A 25,967-nucleotide genomic window follows, 5' to 3' on the forward strand; every position below is an offset into this window, starting at 1 on the left:
GAAATACCAGCAATTCCAGCAACTGACCAATCACCAGGAATCCCTGCCTCCCGTGCTCCCAAAAGTGAAATAAACTGGAGCGCGGAAGACAAGGATTTGGTGGCTGGGGATGAAAGGGCAAAGTCACTTTTAATTATGGCCATCCCCAATGACATATTTTCACAAGTTGATGCATATGCATCAGCTAAGGAAATATGAGATCAGTTGGAAAATCTTTGTGAAGGAGGAGAAAGGATGAAGAGAAACAAGAGAACAAACAATTTTTCCTCATATGAGAGGTTTAAAAGTTTACCCAATGAAAGATTAAATGATACATATCAAAGATTTACAAAACTTTTAAACGAGCTAAAGAAATTTGGTATAACAAAATCAAATGATGAAAGAAACATAAAATTTCTAGATGCTTTACCTAGAGAATGGAGAAGTCTAACCATGACTTTGTCCTCAACCTTAGAACTAGGAAATATGAGTCTTCATGACTTATACGACATCTTGATCCCTAGAGAGGAAGAAATATTTGAAGAAACCATTCAAAGAGGGGGATCTTTAGCTCTAATCTCAAACTCACAAAGAACAACACCTACCAATGATCCACAACCATCAAACAGCCAAAATCTTGAAATTTCTGATCATCAGATTTTTCAGCTTTTGCTGAAGCAATAGCACTGTTCACCAAAACATTTGAGCAGAGGTTGAGGGGAGTAGGCCAGAGATACCAGAGAAGTGACAGAGGGAGGAAGGATGGAAGATCTAAGGAAGAAGGTAGATCTAAGGATAAAGGGGAAGGCTGAGGTTGTGTGTTACAAATGCAAGCAAAGAGGTCACTATGCATCAGAATGCAAGACCAAGAAGCTGAAAGATGTTGCTTATTATGAGAAGAAGCTGGAAGAAGCTAAGAGGCAGAAGCAGCAAGTCAACTTAATTGCAGGAACAGATACATGGCTATCTGATGATTCTTTTGATGAAGAAGAAGAAGAAATGGTCAATTTCTGTCTCATGACACTTTCTGATGGCATACCAGAAACTTCAGGACAACAGGTAAATTTAGACAATCTTGATCTTGAACACAAGCTAAATGAGCTCATGTCAGATTTTCTAAATCTGCAAGATAAACATCAATCAGATAGTAAAAAATCTGATGAGTTGCAAAGGACCATGAACAAAATCATTCTTGAAAACCAATTACTAATAGAAGAAAGTTTAGATCAAAGAGCTAAAATTGAGTTCTATGAAAATGAAAGAAAAGATCTTTACAAGAAAATCAATGATAAAGAAATTAATGTAAGAGGTTTTCAACAAGCCAAAGAATTCATAAACTTCATTGAGTCCACACCAAAAAACAAAGGAGAGGGTTTAGGATATGTAAAAACAAGAGAAAGTAAACCCACTGTCTTTGTAAAAGCACCTCACCAGATTTCTGATAAATTTTCATCAGAATCTGATTCTGAATCTTGTAAGTCAACCTGATCTGAATACTCTTTTGAAAAACCCAACTTTAAACCAAGAAGAAGTGAATGCAAATAAGAATCTTTAAAGACTCCAGAAGCAGTTCACTCATCTTTTCAAAATTATCCACTCATTCCATCACAAGAAAGAATATCAGAAAATTCTGATAAATCTTGTATGTGTGTTGACATACTGAAGCTTGTTCAACACCATCTCCAAAAGAAAAACGTAAAATCTGTTTATGGCTTAGCATATAACAGAATTTCTGATGAAAGGACAACAAGAGAAAATAGTTTGTTTAAAATCTCATCAGAAAGAGTACCCAAGCAAGCCTGGGTACCAAAAACCCTTTAATCATTCCATTTTAGGACCATCATGTGCAGCAGATCTGGTACTACGATTCAGGAAGCTCCAAGCACATGACTGGGGACAGGAGCTTACTCAGAAACTTTGTTTTAAAGCTGGGTAAATTGGTAAATTTTGGAAATGAAGTGAAAGGAAGGATCATGGGATATGGATGCGTAAGATATGGATGTTTGACCATAGAGAAAGTAACCTATGTTGAAGGCTTAAGGTACAATCTGCTAAATCTTGGTCAATTCTGTGATAAAGGTTTGTCAAATAACCGTATATCTGATAAAACACCAGAAAATCTGATAAATTATCAGAAAATCTGATGAAACATCAGAAAATCTGATATATCATCTGAATATCTGATAAATCATCAGAAATTCTGGTAAATCATCATAAAACATTTTGAAAAATCAAAATCATTGATTGATTATTAGAACAAATTCATGCATGTCATCATCTTTATCTATATCTCATATCTGCAAATTAATAAACTATAGTGTTTTCGTTTAGTTTTCTTTCTTTTATTTCTTTATTATATATTGAAAACGCCATATGACAGAAGATTTTCTGGGAACTCGTTAGTGGGTGTAAAGATTTTTCTCTCCTTCATTAAATACACTGAAGTGACACTGGTAGGTAATCATGATAGATAATCTGAAAATAGCCGCCTAAATCGTTTAATGCAAGAGAGTTTTATCTTAGTTATTCTTTATGCCACCTGATAGAAATTTAATAACAAAGATTGTGATGAACAAAATCTATAAGTAGGTAGATGTCATTTATGGTAAACTTTAAGTTTACTATATATGTTCACCACATTAAGCAAAGACTGTCATCATCACATAAGGAATCACCAGAAAACTTCTTCATCTTCTTCTTCAAAAACTCACATCTTCTCACTCTCACAAAAATGCTTACCATAAAAGCTGATCGTTTCCCACTTCCTCACCATCCTTACCACAACCTCAAGCTAAGAACCAATGTCCTCACTTGTAAGGATGCCAAACAGTGGTGAATCTGCTAATGGGAAGTAACTTGAAATATGCCCTCACAACCAATATAATTGTCTTCCTGGAAATTCTTCAAATGTTCTGGCAAAATGCAAATTTGTCAGAATATGAGAATAGGGGACAAATTTTTATTGAAAGTGTTGTGCTTAACAAAAGAGTTCGAGTAGATGAAGGTATCGTCAGGACAACTCTACAACTCAATGATGATAGTGATGTTCTGATGTTCACAAGGACTGAAATTGAAGAAACCTTGCAGCAGATGAGTTACAATCCTATAAACGCACCACGAGCAGTCAACAAAAATGGCTTCATCAAGCCATGGCAATTTCTGATCACACAAATAGGTGCATGCTTCTCAAAGAAGGTCATTAATCACCATGAAGCATCCCATAGGTTGATGGAGACTGTTCGAGCACTCATATTAGACATTCCTTACAATTTCTCTTATTACTTAATGAAAGATTTTACAAGTAATATGTGGTATGGCAGGCCATTCTTGATGTATCCTCGTTTTCTGATGAGGATAATCACAAGCCAGCTAGGCTTTGGAGGTGTTCCTGCAGGTTATCTCAGAGCTGAGATGAGACTTCAACAAAACATGAATCTCAGTATGCTCAGACCTACTGATCAGAATTCTGGTTTGATGACTGATCTATGGGTGCTCCTTGAGATGGATCATGGAAAAGGGGTAGATATTGATTAGTTTTTTTTTTTTTTGTTTAAACCTAGTTTGTGTTGATATTTTGCATGATAATATGATTATATAGTGTGTTTCCTATATTGCTTTGTTGTCTGTCTTATGGTTTGGGAAAAAGAAAAATGGGTAAAGAAAAATGAGAAACATGATCATCAGAAAACAAAAACATTTGACACAAAATTCTGAGTTTCTGATGACAGGAGATAAAATCTGGTAATCCAAACTGGTTTTCTATTAAAACTTCAACATAATAAAAAGTTTTAGAAAATATTAGAAAAAGCCAAAGAGACTTGGATGCCACCAGAGAATCATACGTAAGTCATCTAATCTTATCTCATTCCCTCTCATCCAAAAAAAAAAAAGTACCAGTACACCTCTAAATCATTCAAAAGAGAAACTTCAAAATCTGTTGAAGAAGGTCACAAATTTTGGGGGAATTTCAATTAAAAAATTCTGTTGAAGAAAGTTGACTTCTGTTGACCACATCTAAAAGGTCAACAAAAGTCAAAACAAAAGAGAAAATATATTCTTAACAGAATTTATGTTGAATTTCTGATGACATCATCAGAATGGAAATTTGACTGATAAGGAAAAGAGGATGAAGAAAGCTAATTGGACCTCTTTACAAAATGGGGTCTACAAAGATGAAAAGGTGTCAAATAACTGATAGTTTTCTCCAATCAAAATTCAGTTAAACATTTTTGTGAAGGAATGATTGAAGAAACTACAAGTTGAAAGAGTAGAACCACGATTACACGATCAATCATCATTAATGTCTTGATACCCACGATCCAACGGTTACATTCTGAACCAAAACTCACGTCACACGATCTAACGGTAATAACGACAATTAATGATCTTTTAACCGCCATTACATGACACGTTCCATATCCCCTCAACTCCATAAACTCACAATTCTCTGTTGAAACACTCACTATATAACTCACACTTAGCAGAAATTCAAAAATCACTCACCTTCTTCACAAAAACTTCAACCCTGAAAATCCCCTGTTCTTCACTCAAAATCCAAAAATTCCTAAATTTCAAACCCTAATTCACAAAAATTCAACAATGGTAGAAGTGAATCTCAACATCCCAATTGTTCAACATGAAGTACCTTTTGTTGAAGACATAGAATTTCTACCAATGAAAGAAAACAATCTGCTGATGAATACAGAGCATTCGGAATATGATGTAAGATGTCAACTTCTGGTAGAATATCTTATGAAATGTCCAATCTCAGGAGCACTAACAAAAGGCAGAGAAGTACTAGAAAAGTTACTACAGCAATTTGTTCACTCCTTTAAAGAAGATGAAGAGAGTCAGGTCTCTGCTCATATATGGGGAAATGTTTTTGTAACATTAACCCCTGCAAGGGTAAGAGAATGGCTTGAACTTCCAGTTCTTGAAAGTTACATTGAAGCACTAAACAGAGAGGAATTGATAAGCTTTATCATTAAGCTTGGTTACAAGAAAAAGGAAATCAACAAAATTGGAGCAATAAGAAGAAATGAAATTCCAGCCATCTGGCAAGTGATGCTGGAAGTGCTAAACAGATGTCTCACATCAAAGATAGGAGGAACTGATCAAATCAGTCAAGCTATTCTGACAATCATGTATAGACTCATAACCGGGTTCAAAATTGATTATGGGTCAGAAATCTTTAACCTACTCAAAAGATCAATCCTCACCAGAAATGGAAGAATAACCTCACATCTGCCATATCCAAGGTTAATCTCAATTTTTATTTCTGAAACATTTGTTGAAAGAGACATGGAAATTCCAATTTTGGAAGATATCTGGAGTTCTAATACAATGAAGGCCTGGAGTTCTAATCATGGATGGGAATCTGACAAAGATATCCCTGAGTTACCAGAAAGCATGCTATGCCTCATTGCACCAGACTCACAATACAGAATACAACATGAAGAACTTCTGACCAAATCAGATTCTCCCAGCAAAGAAGTTATTAACTGTTCATCATCACCAGAAGAAGAAGAAGTTGAGAAGTCCTGGTCATCAAGAACCGAGGCTACAGGAGGAGAAGGAATTCTGGAGATACCTAACTCACCAGAAAACAAGACAGATCATGCTGAGAGTCAATAAATTCATGAAGGAGTAATTCATCATGAATTTGATGTTCATCAAGAGAAAGTACATGAACACTATGCAGAATCACACGTTGCTGGAGGAACTCATGAAGATGCTGAAGAACATTATGAAGAAACTCACTTTGATGGTACTACAATTGAAGTCACTGAAGTTATACATCATGATGATTCTCAGATTGCTGGTACATCTCTTTCAAAAACTGTTTTAGTTGATACTCACTCAAAAGAAACAAAATCAGAAAGTTCAATTAATGTTTCTTACAAGTAAGAACATAAAAAGATTGATGTTGATGAAGAGGTTACTAGTTCCATTAATCTCAACTCTGAATCAAAAAGTGAGGAAGAGGATGAGATCCCAACAGATAGAGATCAGGGAACTGATCAAGGAAATCTGGCAAAAGGTAATCTGTTTACCTCAAAAACTTATGGAGAATCATATATTGATATGATTCAAGGATATAAGGAAATCCAGGATGAGAATGTGTTTCTCACTACTGGTGGAGATGATTCTGGTACACTTAGGGTTGCACCAAAATCTGGTAAAGCCAAAAGTGACCCTATCATTTCCAAAACAGCAGCAAATGTGTTTGCAGCTGGAATGTTAGCAGGAACATCTGTTGTTCCAAATATCCCTAAAACACCCATGAACCAAGAAAATCTGGAAACTGTGCTGGAAAATGTTTACAAAGTCTGCAAAAGAAATCCAGTAGAAGAAAAACTTGATATGTTGCTGTCTGAAATACAAGGTCAAAGGGCTGAGATGAAGACGTCGTTAGAATCAGTGGAGGTGATAAAGAAACAAACTGAAAGAAACACTGAAGCACTAATGTCTCTTCAAAAGATGAAAGAAAAAGCACCAGAACCCAACATCTCTGCATCAGAAATCCAGATGATTCTCACAAAAATAGAAAAGATCAAGGCACAAGTTGCAAATGCTGTGGAATCGAGATAATCAAGTAGTGCAAACAGAGTTTTGGAGGAAGTTACCATCCTAAGGGCAAGCAACAACAGTATCACAGATGCCCTTGAGAAGCTGTCAAAAGAATGGGCTGCAATTCAGATGAAAACTCAAACTAAATTTTCCAAAGTTCAGAAAAATATAGCCAGCAACTCAAATAAGGTAAAAGAGGTGCAACAACTGGTGAAGAAAATGTCTTTCAACATTGTAAGCTTGGCCAAAGTAGATCCCAAAGAAATCATGAAAGAAATTCCTGCTGAAAGTTCACACCAAGAAGCTCCAAAGTCAACCCCATAGTAATCATCAGCTACACCAATCACCAAAGCTAGAACCACAATGATGGGTCCACCTCCAAATGTCTCAAAAGATGAAATGGTGAAAAGGTTAGCATCTTCAAAACCTCAAGTTGTTAAAAACTTGAAACTTATAACTTCACAAACTTTCCCAAAACCAACTTTGTTTGATGACTCTGCCATGAGTAAATTCATGAATCTGCAACCAATGAATGAATGGGAACAAGAAGGTGATTCAAGACAACTACAGGTTGTTAAAGAAAAAATATCTGAAACTCAGACTGTCTTGGTTAGAGAGATTGACAGGGATGTCATGATATTTCCTGAGTACAATTTGGTGAAATATTATTTGACAAAAGAAGATGTACCACCAAGACCACTGACTCCTGTCAGACTGGCTTTAAGGGATGAAAGGATAAAAAGAGGTTCAGGTAGCATTCACTCCAAGAATGAGAATCCAGTAAAGAGAATTTTAAAAGTGGATGAAGTGAAGGTTGCAACTGATGATGTTGGAGGAACTATTGTGCAAAACAGATACACACTTCTGAGAGAAAATGGGGAAGAACAAAAGGTGACTGATGAAGAAATTGCTGACAAGATACATCCTTTAGACATTCTATTTATGAAGGATCACTATGAAAAAGAAAAGAAAAACACCCAAGAAGTCAGAAGGGCATTAAAGGGAATATCAAAGGTTGGAATACTGCTGTTTGAAAGAATGGCTTTTTCAGACTTTGATCTATGCGTCAACTATGAGCATGTGCACAACAAAAAGGTGTATGTCAGATCACCCAAGACAAAAGTCCCCTCAGAGATATTGGAAAATGCAAGATCTGGAGACATCATTGAACTAACAAGTAAAACTGACAGTCACAACTATGGTGTCATCTTCAGAGATATTGATAGAAACAAAGCTCTGTTCAGAAGTGTTGATATCTGCAAGTACTCAAATCAGACTCTGAAGTTTATGTTGAAAGGTATGAACGAAAGACAAGAACATCTTCAGAAGATAGGAAAGAACTTGGAAGGTCATAGGAAAGAAATTGAGCAGATGATTGAAGAATGGATCCAAGCAAGAACATGGTACAAAGACATGTATGACATCCGCAACAAGTATATCTCCTACAAGAAGCCGTTAAAGAAAGGAGATGTGCACAAGAAACTGAAGCTGACTTGAAGGACTTGTTTATTTGAATTTTCATCTGTTATGTAATTTGCTTTTCAGAACAATCAGTAACTGGTTTAATTTTGCAAATGTTATGTTTCCACTGTTTGGAAATTTTCTGTTCATGAGATGGTTCATTTTCTTACAATACTTAGGGGGAAACTGTTAGGAAACTTTATTTGTAAGTATTGAAGAAAATCACAATCAACTGGATCTATGAAGAAGATAACAGTCTTGAAGATCACAACAAGAAGGAGAAGATTGGATAGGACAACTGAAATGAACAACATCTACTTCAAAGAATCACAAGTTGATCAAGAGCTGAATTAGATTATCAGAGAAGGTCATTTCTGACGGATCTGATGATATTTCTGATGAAATGTCATCAGTTTCTGACGATTCTGATCATCGGATTTTCTGATGATTTATTCACCAGAATTTCTGATGAAGTGGTTTATCAGAAATTCTGATAAATACCCCACTTGTCTAAAAATCAGCTCTATCCTGCCATAATGACCGAAGCAACTTCACATTATTGGATATCATGATTACAAAGGCAACTTGAACGTTAGATTCAATGAATATGTCAAATTGCTACTTTATGCAGGACTTATTGCATGAAATTTATTCATGTACCCAGCCTTCTATAAATAGAAGGCTCACCCAGCAGAAGACAATTGAGTTTGAAGCTTAGCATTCATAGATACTACAAAAACTCCATTGCCCTCTCACCCACAGAATTCAAGATTCATTTGTATTAATTAATAATCTTACAATCACCTTGTAAACTATTTTGTTTCAAAGTGATATAAACTTGATAATTCTGTAGGTCTTGTTTCTGAAAGTCTGATTTCCATTTCCGTACATCTTTTTCACATCTACTGAAATCACTTGCCATATTACGTGAAAAGAAGTTGTTAAGGCCAAACTGGGTCCAACAAAAATGGAGGAGCTTAATTAATTTGATGTATAAATATATTTTATAGTAACTTGTTCCACTTTGTGAATCATGGATATCCATATTTGATCTAGGGGTTAGCCACATGTTTATCTCAGGTGATTCATAGTAGATAACATTCCACACGTCTTCCCACCACAAGCAAAAGGAACACATGTGAGTTAGGTTTTCATGTTCACCTCCTCTAGAGAAAGAGAGATTGAGAGTAAGAGTGGCAGGGATATCTGACCACCCTTCCCAGCGAACCTCATGGAAGGCTAGGTGCTCGACCGCAACATAGGGTGGATGGTGTTCCATCTGCATTCTAATTGTACTCGATTGTACCATCTCAAAATTTAACAGGTTGTGTGTGCGGAATTAGGCGCTTAGGCCTCTCGCCGGCATTATCTGGCGGTATGCCTGTTAGGTTCTTTTATTTGATTTCTTCTTTGTGCTTTTATGTGAATATTAGGTTACTTCTTAATTGATGTACCCGGTTGTTTGAAGATATGTCTGCTAGGCTCTTTTATTCATTTGATTGTTGTGTTGACTATATTGGTCTTGATTATGGATCGTAAGAGTTGGTTTTTCTCCAGGCCCAATACCTGTTGGACGCTCTTAGTGGTGAGGGGTTGGTGACTGCCTTGGGACTGCTTACTGCCATCACTGAAGTGGTAAACCTTTGGCTAGGGGGTTATGTCCTAGGGTGCTCGTGGATTTTGTTGCTTCGGCCCTCCTAACCCCTTTGTTGAAGCCTTATAATGGAATTCGCCCCATTGTTGTGGGGGCAATTTGGAAAAGATTGGTCTCCAAAGTAGCCATGAAGAAAGTTGGGAAATAAGCTGTTAAGTACTTGGGGGACTACCAATTTGGGGGCGGGGGTCCCCAATGGGGCGGAGGCGGTGCTGCACGGCATTAACAGGTTCCTTAATTCTTTTCATTTAGATGGCTCGCTGGCCATGCTTACGGTTGATTTTTCCAACGCTTTCAACTTAGTTGACCGTTCGGTTTTGCTTCACGAGGTCCATCGCCATTCCCCTTCCATATTCCCGTGGGTTCAATTTCTGTATGCCCAGCCTGCTAGCCTATACGTGGGGAATTACCGCATCGGGGCATTCAGGGGGGGTCCAGCAAGGGGATCCCTTGGGACCTTTACTTTTTGCCCTAGCCTTACACCCCTTAGTGCTTCAAGTGCAGGAAAACTGCAAACTCCCCCTCTATGCTTGGTACTTGGATGACAGGACGGTTATCGGGGATGCTGTTCAGGTTGCTAAAGCTCTTAACATCATCGGTTCGGAGGGTCCAGCCTTGGGGCTACGGCTTAATATTGGAAAACTGAGGTATTTTGGCCGACATGCAACGAGGTGAAGGTCCGGCCGGGGCTATTCCCTAGTGAGATAGGGAGGCAGGAGAGAGGTGTCAAACTTCTAGGAGGGCAAGTCAGCCGTGATGCCAGTTTTATTAGTGGTCTAGCGGCTAAGAGGGCAACACAAGCTATTGACGTTATGGGACACCTTCCCTTGTTGCGGGATCCTCAAAGCGAACTCCTCTTGCTTAGATCTTGTATGGGGGTTGCAAAGTTGCTATTTGGTTTGCGAACTTGCCAGTCCCCTTTGTGGATGATGTTGTTTCATGTTTTGATAAAGGTCTTCGGGAGGCAATAGAAGACATTGTCGTATGTGGGGGACCTTTTTTGGTGAACTCAGTGGCGGATCGCGACCTTGCCGATGCGGCTTGGTGGGTTGGGCCTTATGCCTTTGTGGCTTCCAGGTCTCAATCTTAGGAGTTGTAGGGCCACGTCTTACGTAACAGTGGGGTTGTTAACACTGACCGGATTATGCCAGCGCCTTTGAATGCTTGCATGAATCTCTACCTGACTTTGATCTCGGCGGTTTCTCTAACAAGGACACCGCCCCCAAAATGCCACAGAAAACTTTGGCGAATGCCCTTTGTTGTCGAATCGCACAAAGTTTGGGAGAAGATTTCCATTTGTCCCCCCGCTAGAAAGCCGTCATTGAATACCTACAGAGGCCTCACGCCTAAGATTTCTTAACTGTTATTCCTATTGAAGGTCTGGGTCAACGTATGTCAGCGGTGGAGTACCGGTCAATCCTTAAGTACCGTCTGATGATCCTCATGTTCCCGAATGATGAAACATGCCCAGTCTATCATAAAGCATGCCTGGATAAATACGCGGAGCATGCGTTACACTGTAGAGAGTTGCCGGTGTTTAAGTATCGCCATGACTTTGTTCGAGACGCGTTAATAGATGTTCTCAGGCGAGCAGGGATCTTGGCAAAGAAAGAGGCACTGATTAATTTTCTTATAGACCCGGTGGAAGGGAGGTCCACCCTACACCCGGCTGACGTGCTAGTTTTTGGTTGCGAGGGCGGGAAACATGCTTGTGTCAATCTCACAGGTGCATCCCCCATAGCCGGGTTCTGGGAAAATGGGTTTGTGGCGGGGCAAACGGTACTGAAAGCAGAGTCAAAGAAGGTGGAAAAGCACGCGAAAGCTTGTGAGGATAATCAGCATGCCTTTGTCCCCCTGGCGTTTGACACGTTCGGCTCTTTGGCGTCGTAGGCAGTTCGGTTCTTGGCTAGAGTTCAGCGTGTGGTCCACAGCAACTTTTCAACCCCTCAGGGGCGAGGCTTTGTTTTAGTAGATTAGGGTTTTCTATTCAGAAGGGGATGGCGGCGCAGTTTTGCTCGTCTACCTTCTATCCTTATGTAATTTGCCCAGATGATTGGAATAAAAATAATTATTTAAAAGGTATAATAATTATGATGATTTTCCCTAATAAATTTGAATTTTATTAATTGTTTAAAGCTTTGTGACTCTGTTGTGTTGTTTACACAATGTGTTTTCGTTTATCATTTTGTGTTTTTTTTTTTTACTTTTTTTAAAGCTCTATTAATTCATTTTGATTATACATGTCAGTTTTTCCTTCATACATGTTTTATGTTTTTTTTTTTTTTTTGTACTTTTCCTCTATTTGAGTCGGGTAACATATAATACGTTACGATTGTACGGTATGAATTCGATTTACTTTATGTTTTGATCCAACTACAATACTTATATAGATAACATTGAGTTTAATCAATATGTTTAAACACAGGTTTTCCTATAGTTAATGCATCACATAACCTTTGAACTAATCCATTTGATATTTGCAAACAGACGTGCAGTGCAGTGCCCACAAGTCATATTACTAGTTCTAAGAGAATAACCAAGAACGTACTATTATTTTGAACAAACAAAAAATAAATCAAATTATTTTTTAAAGATGAAGCTATATTTAACAGGTAGTGTCAAACGTTAGAAAATTAGAATAACAAAATACATTGAATTCAAACTACTAAATACACATTACCCTGCTCATATCAAATTACAAAAGTCGACAAAAAAAAAAGGCTTGAAAGTAAAAATAAGTGCCTCTACATCAAGAAATTTGGATCCAAGAGTGATGCAAACCATTTATGATTATTTGTTCAAATGCCTAGCCCATTGAGACGCTTTCCTTTATATCTTAAGGAAATGTAACACAATTAAAAAAGCCTAATTATAACTATTCTATGTTGGCCCATTTTCTAACATCTTAAGGAAATGTAACACAAACAAAAAGCCTAATGATAACTATTTTTTGTTGGCCCATTGAGACGCTTTCCTTTATATCTTGTAACCTTGACAGATTTAGGTCATATTTACATGAAATTATTGTAACAAGGTGATTGGGTGAAGCAAATATTTCATGGTCTCCAAGGTATACACACCATGTTTGTAATTTGCTAATTAGTTATTACATATACATGATATAAGTTTAATCCTCATGTTTGCCGGTTTCATAACATTTACATGTATTCACGTGTAAGTAGTTGTAACATATCAAATTTCGGTGTGATATATAGATCGTATTTTATGTATTATCATAATAATAAATGTTCATTGGTAACATGTTGGCTTATGATCATTGTAAATATGGTGAAATTATGTTGAAAAACTTTTTACTCGCTTTCTTAAATTGTCTTCTCTTCAGTCGGTTTAGTGTAGCATCATCACATATAATGAAGAGAACTTGATAATCAATGACTTGATAATTTGAGTTATTGTGGCTTTTGACTAATTCTTTATCTAGGGTTGGATTTTAATGTAAAAATTGAGTTATAGCCCGTCATGGAAAGTAACCTATATCTACTATCAAAAAATTGAGTTATAGCCCGCGTCATGGAAAGTAACCTACATCTACTATCATAATGTATTTAAATCAAAATATGATTAGATTGTGAAAATAGTAATTTTTGCTAAACAAATTGGCCATTGTCGAATTGAATAATGAAAGTTTCCCTATACATTTAAATGGTATATGATAAGCATGGAAAAGTTTCCGTACAAACAGCCTTATCGTGTAAAACGTACGAAAGGTATGAAAAAGTAAAAAAACGTGGTGACATTTTTGTAATTATTTACTCGTAGAGTAATTATCAAAATTACCCTACAAATGATCTTGTAGGGTAATTTTATAAATCTGCTTTTAGGGTAATAATCAAAATTACTCTACAAGTGTATCAAAATTACTCTACTAGTTTATCAAACAACATACAATTCAAAATTACCCTACAAGATCATTTGTAAAGTAATTATGATAATCTACAAAATTACCCTACACGATCAAAATTACCTTACAAGATCATTTGTAGAGTAATTATGATATTCTATAAAATTACCCTACAAAGATCAAAATTACCCTACAAGATCATTTTACAAATTACCGTACAATATCAATATTATCCTACAAGATCATTTGTAGAGTAATTTTGATAATTACTCTACGAGTAAATAATTACGAAAATGACACCGCGTTTTTTCAGCAAAACCTTCAATTCGTACGTTTTGTACGTTAAAGGTAGAGTAAATTACACTTTTCGTCCTTTATGTTTGTATCAGATTACATTGGATAACCTTTAACTTTAATAATTACAGTCACAGTCCTTTATTTGAAAAACCCATTACACTGTAGGTCCTTTAGCACTAACCAGATTAAAATTTTGAGTCAAATCTAATCACATAAGGGTATTCTGATCATTTCATATTTTATTTAAATGATGTTTAATAATTAAAACCAAAAATAACATATATATATATATATTTATTTAAATGATGTTTAATAATTAAAACCAAAAATAACATATATATATATATATATATTATATTTACATAAATAGTGCTCCTTATTTCATTTATTCAGTCAACCACTTACCAAGTCCACCACTGCCCAAGTCCACCACCGCCACCGCCACCGCCAACACCTAAGATATGACCACCACCATCATCGGAGCTACACCACCGCAACTCTCTCTTTCTCTCTTTCTCTCTCTCTCTAAACTCATAACACCACCACTGCCACTCTCTCTTTCTCTCTAAGCTCATAACACCACAACCGCCTAAGTCCACCACCATAACTGGATGTACAAACACCACAGGCGTCGTCGCCTGTTCTTATTAACACCACCACAACCGGATCTACGAACACCCCAAACCGTTGGAAGAGAAAAGTGATTTCAGATCTGATGGCCGGAAAAACGACGGTGGTTGTTGGCCATCTACTCAGCCGCCAACCACAAAACCTGAAGTGTTTTTGGGGTTTTTTTTGTGGTGATGAAGTTGGCCATCTACTCAGCCGCCGCTAACCAAAGATTTAGTGTTTTTTGGAGGGTTATTCTTTTTGAGTTCATGTTGTTGATTTTATTTGTTGTATGTTTACAGGGCTACCGGGGAGACATATGTTAGATTCAAGGTTCTTTATTATGGAATCTATCATTGAGATCTTCACTTTGTCATTCAGATCTTCAAGGTTCTTTACTACTCAGAAGTTTCAAAATTAGGGATAAAGTTGGGGATTTCAAAATTGGGGATAAAGTTGGGGTTGGATGTTTGGTGGGATCATGCTGATCATGTCAAAGTTGTGTTCTGACTATGATTAGTATTGCGAGAAGCAGGTATTAACTTATTGTGATTCACATAGTTTATTTTTTTTAACCTCCACCTTCCAAAATGTTGGGTTGCAGATCTGCAAAGGGATGGGTGTGACGTGGTGGGGGTGACTGGTGAACGGTGGCCGGAGTGGTGGCGTCAGTATGTGGTGGTGGTAGCGGCAGGATGAGGGGAAGATAAAGTGCATACACAATTTTTTGGTCTTATTTATTAAATATTTAAATAAAAACATGAATTGACCAAATTACCCTTAAGTGAATAAACTTAACTGAAATTTGTAACCTGGTTAGTACTAAAGGACGTAGAGTGTAACAGGTTTTGCAAATAAAGGACTGTGACTGTAATTATTGAAGTTAAAGACTATCCGTTGCAATCCGGTATTAACATAAAGGACGAAAAGCGTAATTTTCGCTTAAAGGTATTTGTATTTGATCTTTTGCTATGATAGTAAACAAAATTCGGTTTTGGAAATCTATCGGTCCAACTTCATTTTATGTATTAGATAATACCTGATCCAGTTATCCAAAAAATGCATTCCCGTAATCAATGTTTTAAAAACCGGTCCGGTAGTACCGGTTGAACCGTCCGGTTCACCCGGTCGAGCCGTTTTTAGCCCCACCCAATACGGTGTAAAACCGATTTTTATAACATTGCCCATAATTTTATTTTAGCTTTGTCGTTAGATGATAGAATAATCTAATAGTTCGCTAATTTTTAGTTTTTAACATTTCTAATTTCTTTGGTAATAAAATCATATAAAAATTAAAATAGTAAGAAATGTTTTTCGAAACCCAATGGGTAATTTTTAGAAAACTAACAGGCATCCCACAAGATTTGACAAGTATTAGGTCAGGTATGAAACATGATACTACAATTGGGTATGAGATTGATAGAACCAATACCCATCCTGAACTTGTTACATTGTCATCCCTACCTTAGGTTTACCCTTCTTTAGAGCCAACAAAAATAGATTTTTTTTAACGGGAGGATTCTATGATTATAGAACGGGCCAGCATGTGCATAAAAAACCCAAAATGGTACAAATACAGAAAACCTTTTATGTCATCTGAAGGGGTGTGGTCCCAAATCCTGCACCGACATGTGCAATGCCGAGCATAGGTCGTGCACAAAGAGCCTATGAAAAACACTTAATCACGGTGTCCAAATTTGGATATTTTGTCAAGATAAATTTTATATACTTTCCTACTAAGTAAGCATCTCGCATTTACATTCCGATTCCAAAATCCATCGAACTCATACACCTTGTTTATCCTTGTAGGATAACTTGGCGGTTTCCCTGAACACTCAACGCATCAACTCACGTACGTGGAAACTACTACGCAAACCATGAGTATACTCAATCCCTTTTTCCTTTTAACAAACTTTAGGTGCAACATGTACACTATATTACAAATCACATACTCACAATCAAACATGTTCACATAATCACTCTATCCACTAAAACATGATACTTGTTATATTCTTGTTTATACATGTTATACTCATTCTTGTGTACTATATGCTCATTAACTTTGCAAACCTACCTTAACAACTATAGCGCTATAGGATTAACGCGTTGCCCGTACATGTGGTATTGTTAAGTAATCTATTTAACGACCTTGTTGTTTCGACGAAAAGTATACGCACGTTGTGGTATACTTTGGGTTGACTTATAGTTTACACTTGCTAATATGTTATGAAACAATGTATGCAAATTGTTATGTTGGATATGAGACAACTTTTATTAATACTTATACTATGTAACCAAACTTGTATACTCTCCAACCTTGTGTTGATTTTATTTTAATACATGTTGCATGAAACGTATGACGACGACTGAAGAAATCTATTTAGGATGGACTTAGAAATGTACTTAAATTCTTTATTTGTATTTTGTATGTTGTTTATATTTTAGTTGCAAAGTGTTGTACTTCCCCATTTCAAGATAATGTAATCCTTTTAGTATGAAATGAAATTTGGTTTATTTAAATATTGTCACATTAGCACGTTATGAAGTTTCGAGCAATCTCGTTTTTGTCTCACTCCGATGTTTCCGCCATCAGTTGGGGTGTGACATAAGGCCCATCAGCCCACCTCCTTCGTCATTCCTTCGGTTATAAATAGAGGACTTGATCTCTAGGTTTAAGGATCGCTCTCTTGTTCTCTCACTTAATACACACACTTATTATCCTCAAAACAAGTTCTTATTCTCACGCCAGATGGTGGTTAAAAGGAGAACCCCCCAATCATCCTCCTTGTAACTAGCTTCACGGTGTTGTGTTGTTTTGTAGGATCTCGCAATGACCAAATGAGGAAGAAAGAAGATTAACCTTTATTTGGATGAGACTAATCCCACAACTTAACCCTCGGATTACCTTGGTGTTTCCTCATGATTTTTTATAATCACTTTTCATCTTCTTTCTGTTTGGCCTTCTCCGATCTCATGGCAGATCAAGGTATTCCTTTTTCTCCTCTTGGTTTCCCCTCTCATTCGAGACCGGCGGCAGACAACGCACACGTCCAAAGCCACCCAGCTGACGAGTACGCCGAGGAAAAGTATACTGAAGTCAAGGCCATGCATGCAAGTGGTACTCATACCACCGAAAACATGACCCCAACAAGCCATGGTGCTGGACCATTAGCACAACTGTCATCATCATTACAAGAGGGGAATCTCCCACCTCGTGGTTCGTCAAGCAACTCTAAATGCCATCTATGCATAAATATGCGCACAACAAGCTCCTGCTCAAGCTCAAGCTCAGCAAACTCCAGCGGTAACACCATTGTTGGCCGATCTCTAATATTGAAATCCACACATCTTTCCCATACAAGATTGCTAAATTTAGATCTACATTTTAACCAAATGAATGCTTCCGCCTTTATGTCGTCTACCACGTTGTTGGCCGATCTTTGAATGCCATTGAATTCTTTCTCATTTCTCGCTTCCAGATATGCAAATCGTCGTTTGAAATACCATGTTTATAATCATTTTCCGCTCCTTTGAACCATGTTGCCTCGATTATGAAAAGGTAACTTGGTTTTTTAACAAATTTCAGTGATTTCAAGTTTCTAGTTTGAATAGTTTGAATTGTTTGTGCTCACCTAGTAATCTACTTTCGAATTTAAATTGTATGTTGTAAGATTTTGTAAACCTTTTTCAATTCTTCTGCTATGTATATTCTTTTGAAGGGCAACCTTTACTAAAAACAAAACATAAAGAATGCGAAATACAAGACATATACATAACATAAACTACAACACAACACCATTGTTGCCACTCAACTTATGGCTCTAGTTCTATGTTTAATTCTGCAACCCAAAAAAACAACCTCGTTTCTTAGCTTTCATATTAATGCCCATCACGATATAAGAAATAGTGTGTGTACCATGCTCCTCTTGTTTTCTGAGTCCGAGCATTGTTTATGAATATTGATAAGGTCCCAGAACGGAAAGGCGTAGAGAGGTGGCATGGAACACCAAGAAGAAAATCTTTTCCAAACAATCAAGTAGACATAGCAACCGGTGAGAAGGTGGTCCGTAGTCTATTCTACTTCTCTACAATTGGACAAAGACGGGAATGCACTGAGATGCCACTTCTTGTTGGGCCAGCCTTTGAAGGTATACGATTCATAATTGCTCGCCATCCAAAGATGTTCGCTTTTTTTTGGAACCCACTTATTCCATTTATAAATATATCTATGTTGTGGATGCATTAGAAAAAGCATGTGATGCAATGATTGTATTGTGAACTCTTCATTTGAATTACCTATCCACCTCCACAAGCCCTTTTATTCTGTTATCGTGACTTGGATTAATAAGGATAAACACTCCCATGGTTCAAACACCTCCGCTTCGGATGAAGGTTGACTCTCCCAGTCCCAGGAAAGAGAGATGGATGAACCATACATGTACAGCCTCTCATTTACTAAAAAATGTTTCATTCTATCCAATCGAAAGATGTTTGGGAAGGCCGATCTGTTTCCCAATCCATACATCCAACCAGAACCTAATGTTTGACCCATCCCCCACCACTCCCCTACCAAATTGTTTAAGTGAATATTATGTACCCTTAATGTTTGTTCCAATTTCATGGTATTAGACCAAACCCTGGAGCGACCATATTTAAGTGGTAGAATTTCCCAACTTCTAGGAGCAAAGCGAAGTGCACTAACCACACGTCTCCACAACCTATTCCTACTCATTCTTGAAGGGCCAAGCCCACTTGTCATTACAAATGCATACTAAAACTTTTAAATCTAATATATCTAAAGTCGTTATCTAAGGGTTTTCACTATTTGACTTGGGATTTTCGTGTATCTATGATACATATTTTTTAAGGGAGCAGAAATAGCAGTGGGTACACTACTGGTAAAAGTATTGACAATCCACGAAACAACTCGAGAATGTATTCGAATAAGAATTCTTATATAACAAGTTAGTGGATCTTGTAGAATTTTTATCGGAAAACAGACAACAACCGCTCGACCAGGATATGCCATAACATTTACCAACTGTGAGTGCATTATATCTATCACTTACGTCAATCACGTTTCGTAGCTTAATCAGATGATCCAAGACTGGTGCTAAACAGAAGAAAACATAAAGTTCATTTGAGGTTTGGCCGGTGATATGCACAAAATGCAACATATAAATTACATCAATTGTGGCATAAAACTAACCCTTTTTTAGTACTAATGTTGGAAAAAGTGTGTTTTTGTCTTCCTTTTGTATTTTAAGGATTAAATGAGCTTAAATGAACAAAGGAAGCAAAAAGGCAGCTAAATCTAACATAAATACAAGAAAATGAACAAACGTGGCATGCCCGACCCCCCGACAACATCTTCCCAAGCAAAATCAGGAAGACAGAAGACTGAACACGCCCCGTGCTCGGTGAGCACGGGGGCGTGCCCAAGTGTCAGCAGAAAAGACAAAGTTGTAGAAGCTTCCATCGCCCACCACGGGGCCGTGCTCAGCGGACACGGGGTCGTGGTCAACTATAAGGTTCGCAGAATCCAGGCAAATCTTGGTAGTACAGATATGCTTCTGCACACGGGGTCGTGCTCAGCAGACACGGGGGCGTGGTCAACTAATGTAGACAAACTGCAATTAATGAAGAAAGAGAGGAGGATGGACACGGGGCCGTGCCCAATGGACACGGGGCCATGCCCGAGCTTCTGTTCAGCCTATAAATAGGAGTGCTTAGATCACTTGCAACTCATCCCTTGGCACACCACCTCTCTCACACTTCACCCACCACCCACCACCATCACAACACCACCATCCACCACCATCATCCATTGTCCATCATAGAGCTTGTGAGTCGTCTTGGGATCCAAGATTGATCGTAAGAGTTCTTGAAAATCAAAGGCCATGTTTGCCTAAGTCTCTTACATCACTTGGTGAAGACAAGTGTTTAGTGTAATACTTTTTATTTTTAATCTTTTCGCACTTTTTACTTGGTTATGTATTAATGACTTTAGTAACTAGTTTCTTATGTTGAAGGTGATTCTTCCTTATCGTTTGTCTGTGGTGTCTTGGCATTATTTTACTGTCTATATAAAATAAAAGATTTTCACCATTCATATCTCCATGGTCTATATGGAGGTATGTTGGCTACCTGGTCGGGGGTTAAGGGAACGGTTTGGTAAGAGTCTTGCCATTGTTCAGTGTATAGATCCTGCAAAGGACCTGGGTCAAATTTAGTAGGACCTCCTTCAATACCCACCGGTATTGGATGTCGGGGGTCCAAACTATTTGATCCCCTCATAAGTTAAACTACTATTAATATTTTAACCCGGCTACTTAGGACTGTATCCCTGCTGACTCAGACTACTTAGCCGAGGGTAACGTCACCTTCAAAAGAGGGACCTACCACAATATACATTAATAACTAAATTAATTATCTTTCAATAATCCGACCCTTTAGGATTGTATCCTTGCTGACTCAAACTACTGGGTTGAGGGTAACGTCACCTTCAAAAGATGGGCCCTACTACAATAACTAAGATAATCTCTTAAAAGTGCAAAAGTGGGGAAATAATCAAAGGTTACACTATACACGAGTCGGAGCCAAGTGATTCATCTTGTCTATCTGTTTTTATTTTTATTTTATTTTTCAGCATTTTAGTTAGTTTTTATTTTTCTAGTTTAAAACCTTTTTCTAACTTTTGATTTGATTAGACGTTGATGATAAACCGGTACTAAAAGCTCTTGTGTCCTGGACGACCTCAGTATCTTGCCAACACTATACTACGCTCACGATGGGTGCACTTGCCCATATGTGTGTTTGGTGTTAGTAAAATATCGTGTTTTATAAATTTAAAACTTGCCTAACGTGTAAAAAGGGCTTAAAATATACTTAATTCCATATACACACCAACCCGCATCAAGTTTTTGGCGCCATTGCCGGGGAAACAAGGATTTTAAGAAAGCTTAAAATCGACGGCCTAATCAGTTTTACAAAACTTTTTCAAAACGCGCGCACATTTTTCTGCATTTTAGTTTAGTTTGCATTTAAAGTAGCCAGAACACGGGGCCGTGCTGTATATTTTTCATAAAACACCCAGATACAGAGTCTGAACACGGGGTCGTGCTCACTGAACACGCCCCCTTGCTCAGCAAGACCAGTAACTTTTACTCAAACGCCCAGATACAGACCCTGAACACGGGGCCGTGTCCACTGCACACGGGGCCATGTCCAGCCTCTGTTACCGTTTCTATTTTTGTTTTCTGGTCCCGAGACTCTGTTGTGGTCTGCTGAGTGATTCTTATGGATCGATACTCAGGAGGCTACAACTACACCTATGAGGAGGATGATTATAGGAGAGACTATTGCACTAATTGTGGTAACCTGCACTCGGTTCAATATTACAACTCATCTCAACCATCCACTTCATACACCCATTATGAGGAGCCCAGGTACGAGCCATCGACTTCTGTAGGATCGAGGTCTGACCCGAACGAGTCGTTCAGAGGAGTTTTACTTCGTTTCAGGTGCGGAATAACAAGAAACGAAGGTAGAAACAACTTATTCTTCACTTTAATTACTGATTGTATTGATTAAAATACAATTACAAGTAGTTCTTCACACCGGCAGCACTTCGGTATGGAATACAAGAGTCTGATATGTGATTTCGCTCAAGAGACACTATATATAGGACTGAGATTTCGCTCATATGTACACATGACCATAAGAGCGAAATCATAATGACCAAATAAGCGAAATCACCTAACTAAGTGCCCTATGAGCGAAATCAGCTCACTAAACACAATACTCTTCCTTTTTTCTCGTAAATCGTGCCCTAATCTATACAATACAATGTAAGACTCAATACAAGACGACGTCGACAGATGAAGTGCACCAACAACTTCATACACATCCTATGAAGACCAAAGGTATGAACCTTCTCCCTCATACTCATATTTTGATGAACCAAGGTATGAGCCTTCATACTCATACTTTGAGGAACCAAGATATGAGGCTCCACCTTCATATACTTATTATGATGAACCATGGCGTGAACAACCCACCTCATATGAGTACTATGAAGAACAAAATTACGACCCTTATCCATCATATACTTACAATGAAGAACGATGGTGTGAACCATCTACTTCATATAAGTACTATGAGGAACCAAGGATCGAACAACCGGATTCAAGCTTTGAGGATCCCGATCCTTTCTCTATCACCGAAGTGACCGATAGGATATTAGAACACCTTAAAACTATCGAGCGATACATGAAAGAATCTCGTGTAAGAGAAGAGGAGTCCCGCGCAAGAGAAGAATTAAATAAAGAAACGATAGTTGAATGTGTAAAAATGGAAGAGCAAATAAGTGAAAAACCGACACATGAGTTAAACAACGAAAAAGGTGAGTCCGATAACGTTAAAATCCAAGAAGAGTCTTATTTTGAAGAAATTAATCTCTTGTCACCTTCTTTTGAAAATCATTGTTTAGTAACCACTCATGCTAAGTTTTTAAAAGAGTTAAACACTAGCACTAAAATTGACGAAATGGTAAGTATTAGGTTAACTAATGATCAAACTTCACTAATAAAAGAAGACCCTTTTGAAATCAACATTACACCGGTTCCATGTTTTTTTTTCAAAATTCATTTATTAGTAATGTCACTATTGATAAAGATCTTTGTGTTAACATAATGCCTAATTACATTTTTGAAAAATTAAGTATTAATGATTTTTCTCCACTTCAAATACCCATTTTTCTATCTAATCAGAAAATAATAAAATCAATCGGTATAGTTAAGGATGTCTTGGTTCAAACAAATCAATTGGTAATCCCAACCGACTTTGTCATCCTTGATGACGCTCCTCTAGTGCTGGGACGACCTTTTGTAAAAACTCACGAAGCTTTGAAAAACCGGAAGTACAACAATCTACCTCTTCAATTAGGGGCATTCAAAAGGGGCATAGATCTTGAGCGCTCAATGAAATATCCTTTTGGCAATAATGACCCCCTAATTGAAGATGAAGATGAACCACCCGATACAAGTAAAAAGATGGACCACTTTGTTGAAGAAAAGGTCGCCATAGAACAAACTTTTAAAGTTCTTGATCAAAATGAGCAACCAAATAAGGAGTCTCCTAAAGACCCACCTCTTGAGCTCAAAGAACTTCCGAAAGGTTTGGAATATGCTTTTCCAGACAAGGATGGTAAATCTCCTGTAATTATTTCGTCTAAATTAAGTAGTATAGAAAAAGAAAAATTAATTAAACTCTTGAAAAAACACAAAAATGCGATCGCTTGAAAGCTTGTAGTTATTAAAGGAATAAGTCCTTCCATGTGCACGCACAAAATTTTAATGAATGATGACTACAAATCGGTAATACAACCACAACGTAGAGTAAATCCAAATGTCCAAGAAGTGGTTAAAAACGAAGTCATCAAATTACTTGACGCCGGACTTATTTATCCTATCTCCGATAGTCCTTGGGTAAGTCCCGTTCAAGTAGTTCCAAAGAAAGGAGGTATGACGGTAATAACTAACGAAAAGAATGAATTAATACCAACGAGAACCGTCACAGGATGGAGAGTATGTATAAACTATAGACGGTTAAATGAAGCAACAAGGAAAGATCACTTTCCTTTGCCATTTATTGACCAAATGTTAGAAAGATTATCTGGTCATAAATTTTATTGTTTCTTGGATGGTTTTTCAGGTTACTTTCAAATCCTGATAGCGCCCGAAGACCAAGAAAAGACAACATTCACATGTCCCTATGGAACTTTTGCTTATCGACGCATGCCATTCGGTCTATGTAATGCCCCCCCAACATTCCAACGTTGCATGGTGGCGATTTTCCATGACATGATAGAAAAGACAATGGAAGTCTTCATGGACAACTTTTCTTTCTTTGGAGATTCACACGACCAATGCCTCGATAACCTCGAACGAATCCTATCCCGATGTGAGGAAACTAACCTCGCCCTTAATTGGGAAAAATGCCATTTCATGGTAACGGAGGGAATAGTACTCGGTCACAAACTCTCAAGCGAAGGAATGGAAGTTGATCAAGCCAAAATAGACATTATTTCTCGATTACCTCCACCATCCTCCGTTAGAGCAATAAGAAGTTTCTTAGGGCATGCCGGATTCTATAAATGGTTTATCAAGGACTTTTCAAAAATTTCAAGACCTCTAACAAAATTACTTGAAAAAGATGTGCCTTTCATCTTTGACAAGGATTGCAATCAAGCATTTCTAACCCTTAAGGAAATGCTAGTCAATGAACCTATCATGATAGCGCCTGATTGGAAACTACCTTTCGAAATCATGTGTGATGCAAGTGACTTTGCAGTTGGAGCAGTCTTGGGACAAAGAAAAGAAAAACATTTTCACCCAATTTATTATGCTAGTAAAACACTTAATGATGCACAAGAAAATTACACAACAACTGAAAAAGAGTTACTAGCTGTGGTATTTGCTTTTGATAAATTTCGTTCTTATCTTGTTCTTTCTAAAACAATAGTCTATACATATCATGCAGCCATTCGATACCTTTTCAACAAATAGGATGCTAAACCCCGTTTGATTCTGTGGATTCTACTCCTCCAAGAATTTGATATTGAAATCAAAGACAAAAGAGGAGCAGAAAACACCGCAGCAGATCATCTTTCACGCCTAGAAGACCCGGCTTTGGAGGCAACCAAGGACAAGCAAATCAACGAAAAATTTCCAACGGAGTCCCTGGAGATGGTGGAATATAGACAAGAACCATGGTATGCCGACTATGCTAACTACTAAGCTAGCGGTATAGTCGCCAAAGGATGGCCACATTACCAAAGAAAAAAATTCTTTGCTGATGCAAAGCATTACTTTTGGGAAGATCCTTATCTTTTCAAAATGTGTGCCGACCAACTCATCCGACGGTGCGTACATGGTAGTGAAGCTCGAAGAATTCTCCACCATTGTCATGAAGGTCCATACGGAGGACATCATGGTGCCGCCAGTACCGCACGGAAGGTATTTTATTCAGGATTTTATTGGCCTTCCATTTACAAAGACGCCCAAAGTCTTGTCAAGACATGTGACGCCTGCCAAAGATCAGGTAATATTTCTTCCAAAAACGAAATGCCACAAAATGTCATTCTTGTTTGTGAAATTTTTGATGTGTGGGGACTCGACTTCATGGGACCTTTCCCACCGTCAAAAGGAAACAAATATATACTTGTGGCGGTCGATTACTTGTCTAAATGGGCCGAGGCCGAGGCACTTCCAACAAATGACGGAAGAGTTGTGGTAAGATTTCTGAAAAAATTCTTCTCTCGTTTTGGAACACCTAAAGCATTAATAAGTGATAGAGGTACCCATTTTTGTAATCATCAACTTGAAAAAATCTTAACAAGATATGGGGTCTATTACCGGGTCTCAACAGCATATCACCCTCAAACAAACGGACAAGCCGAAGTGACTAATAGAGGTTTAAAACGAATACTTGAAAAAAACCGCAGGGATAAATAAAAAGGAATGGGCTAATAAA

The sequence above is a fragment of the Helianthus annuus genome, chromosome 16 (assembly GCF_002127325.2).
Source record: "Helianthus annuus cultivar XRQ/B chromosome 16, HanXRQr2.0-SUNRISE, whole genome shotgun sequence".
Lineage (NCBI taxonomy): Eukaryota > Viridiplantae > Streptophyta > Magnoliopsida > Asterales > Asteraceae > Helianthus > Helianthus annuus.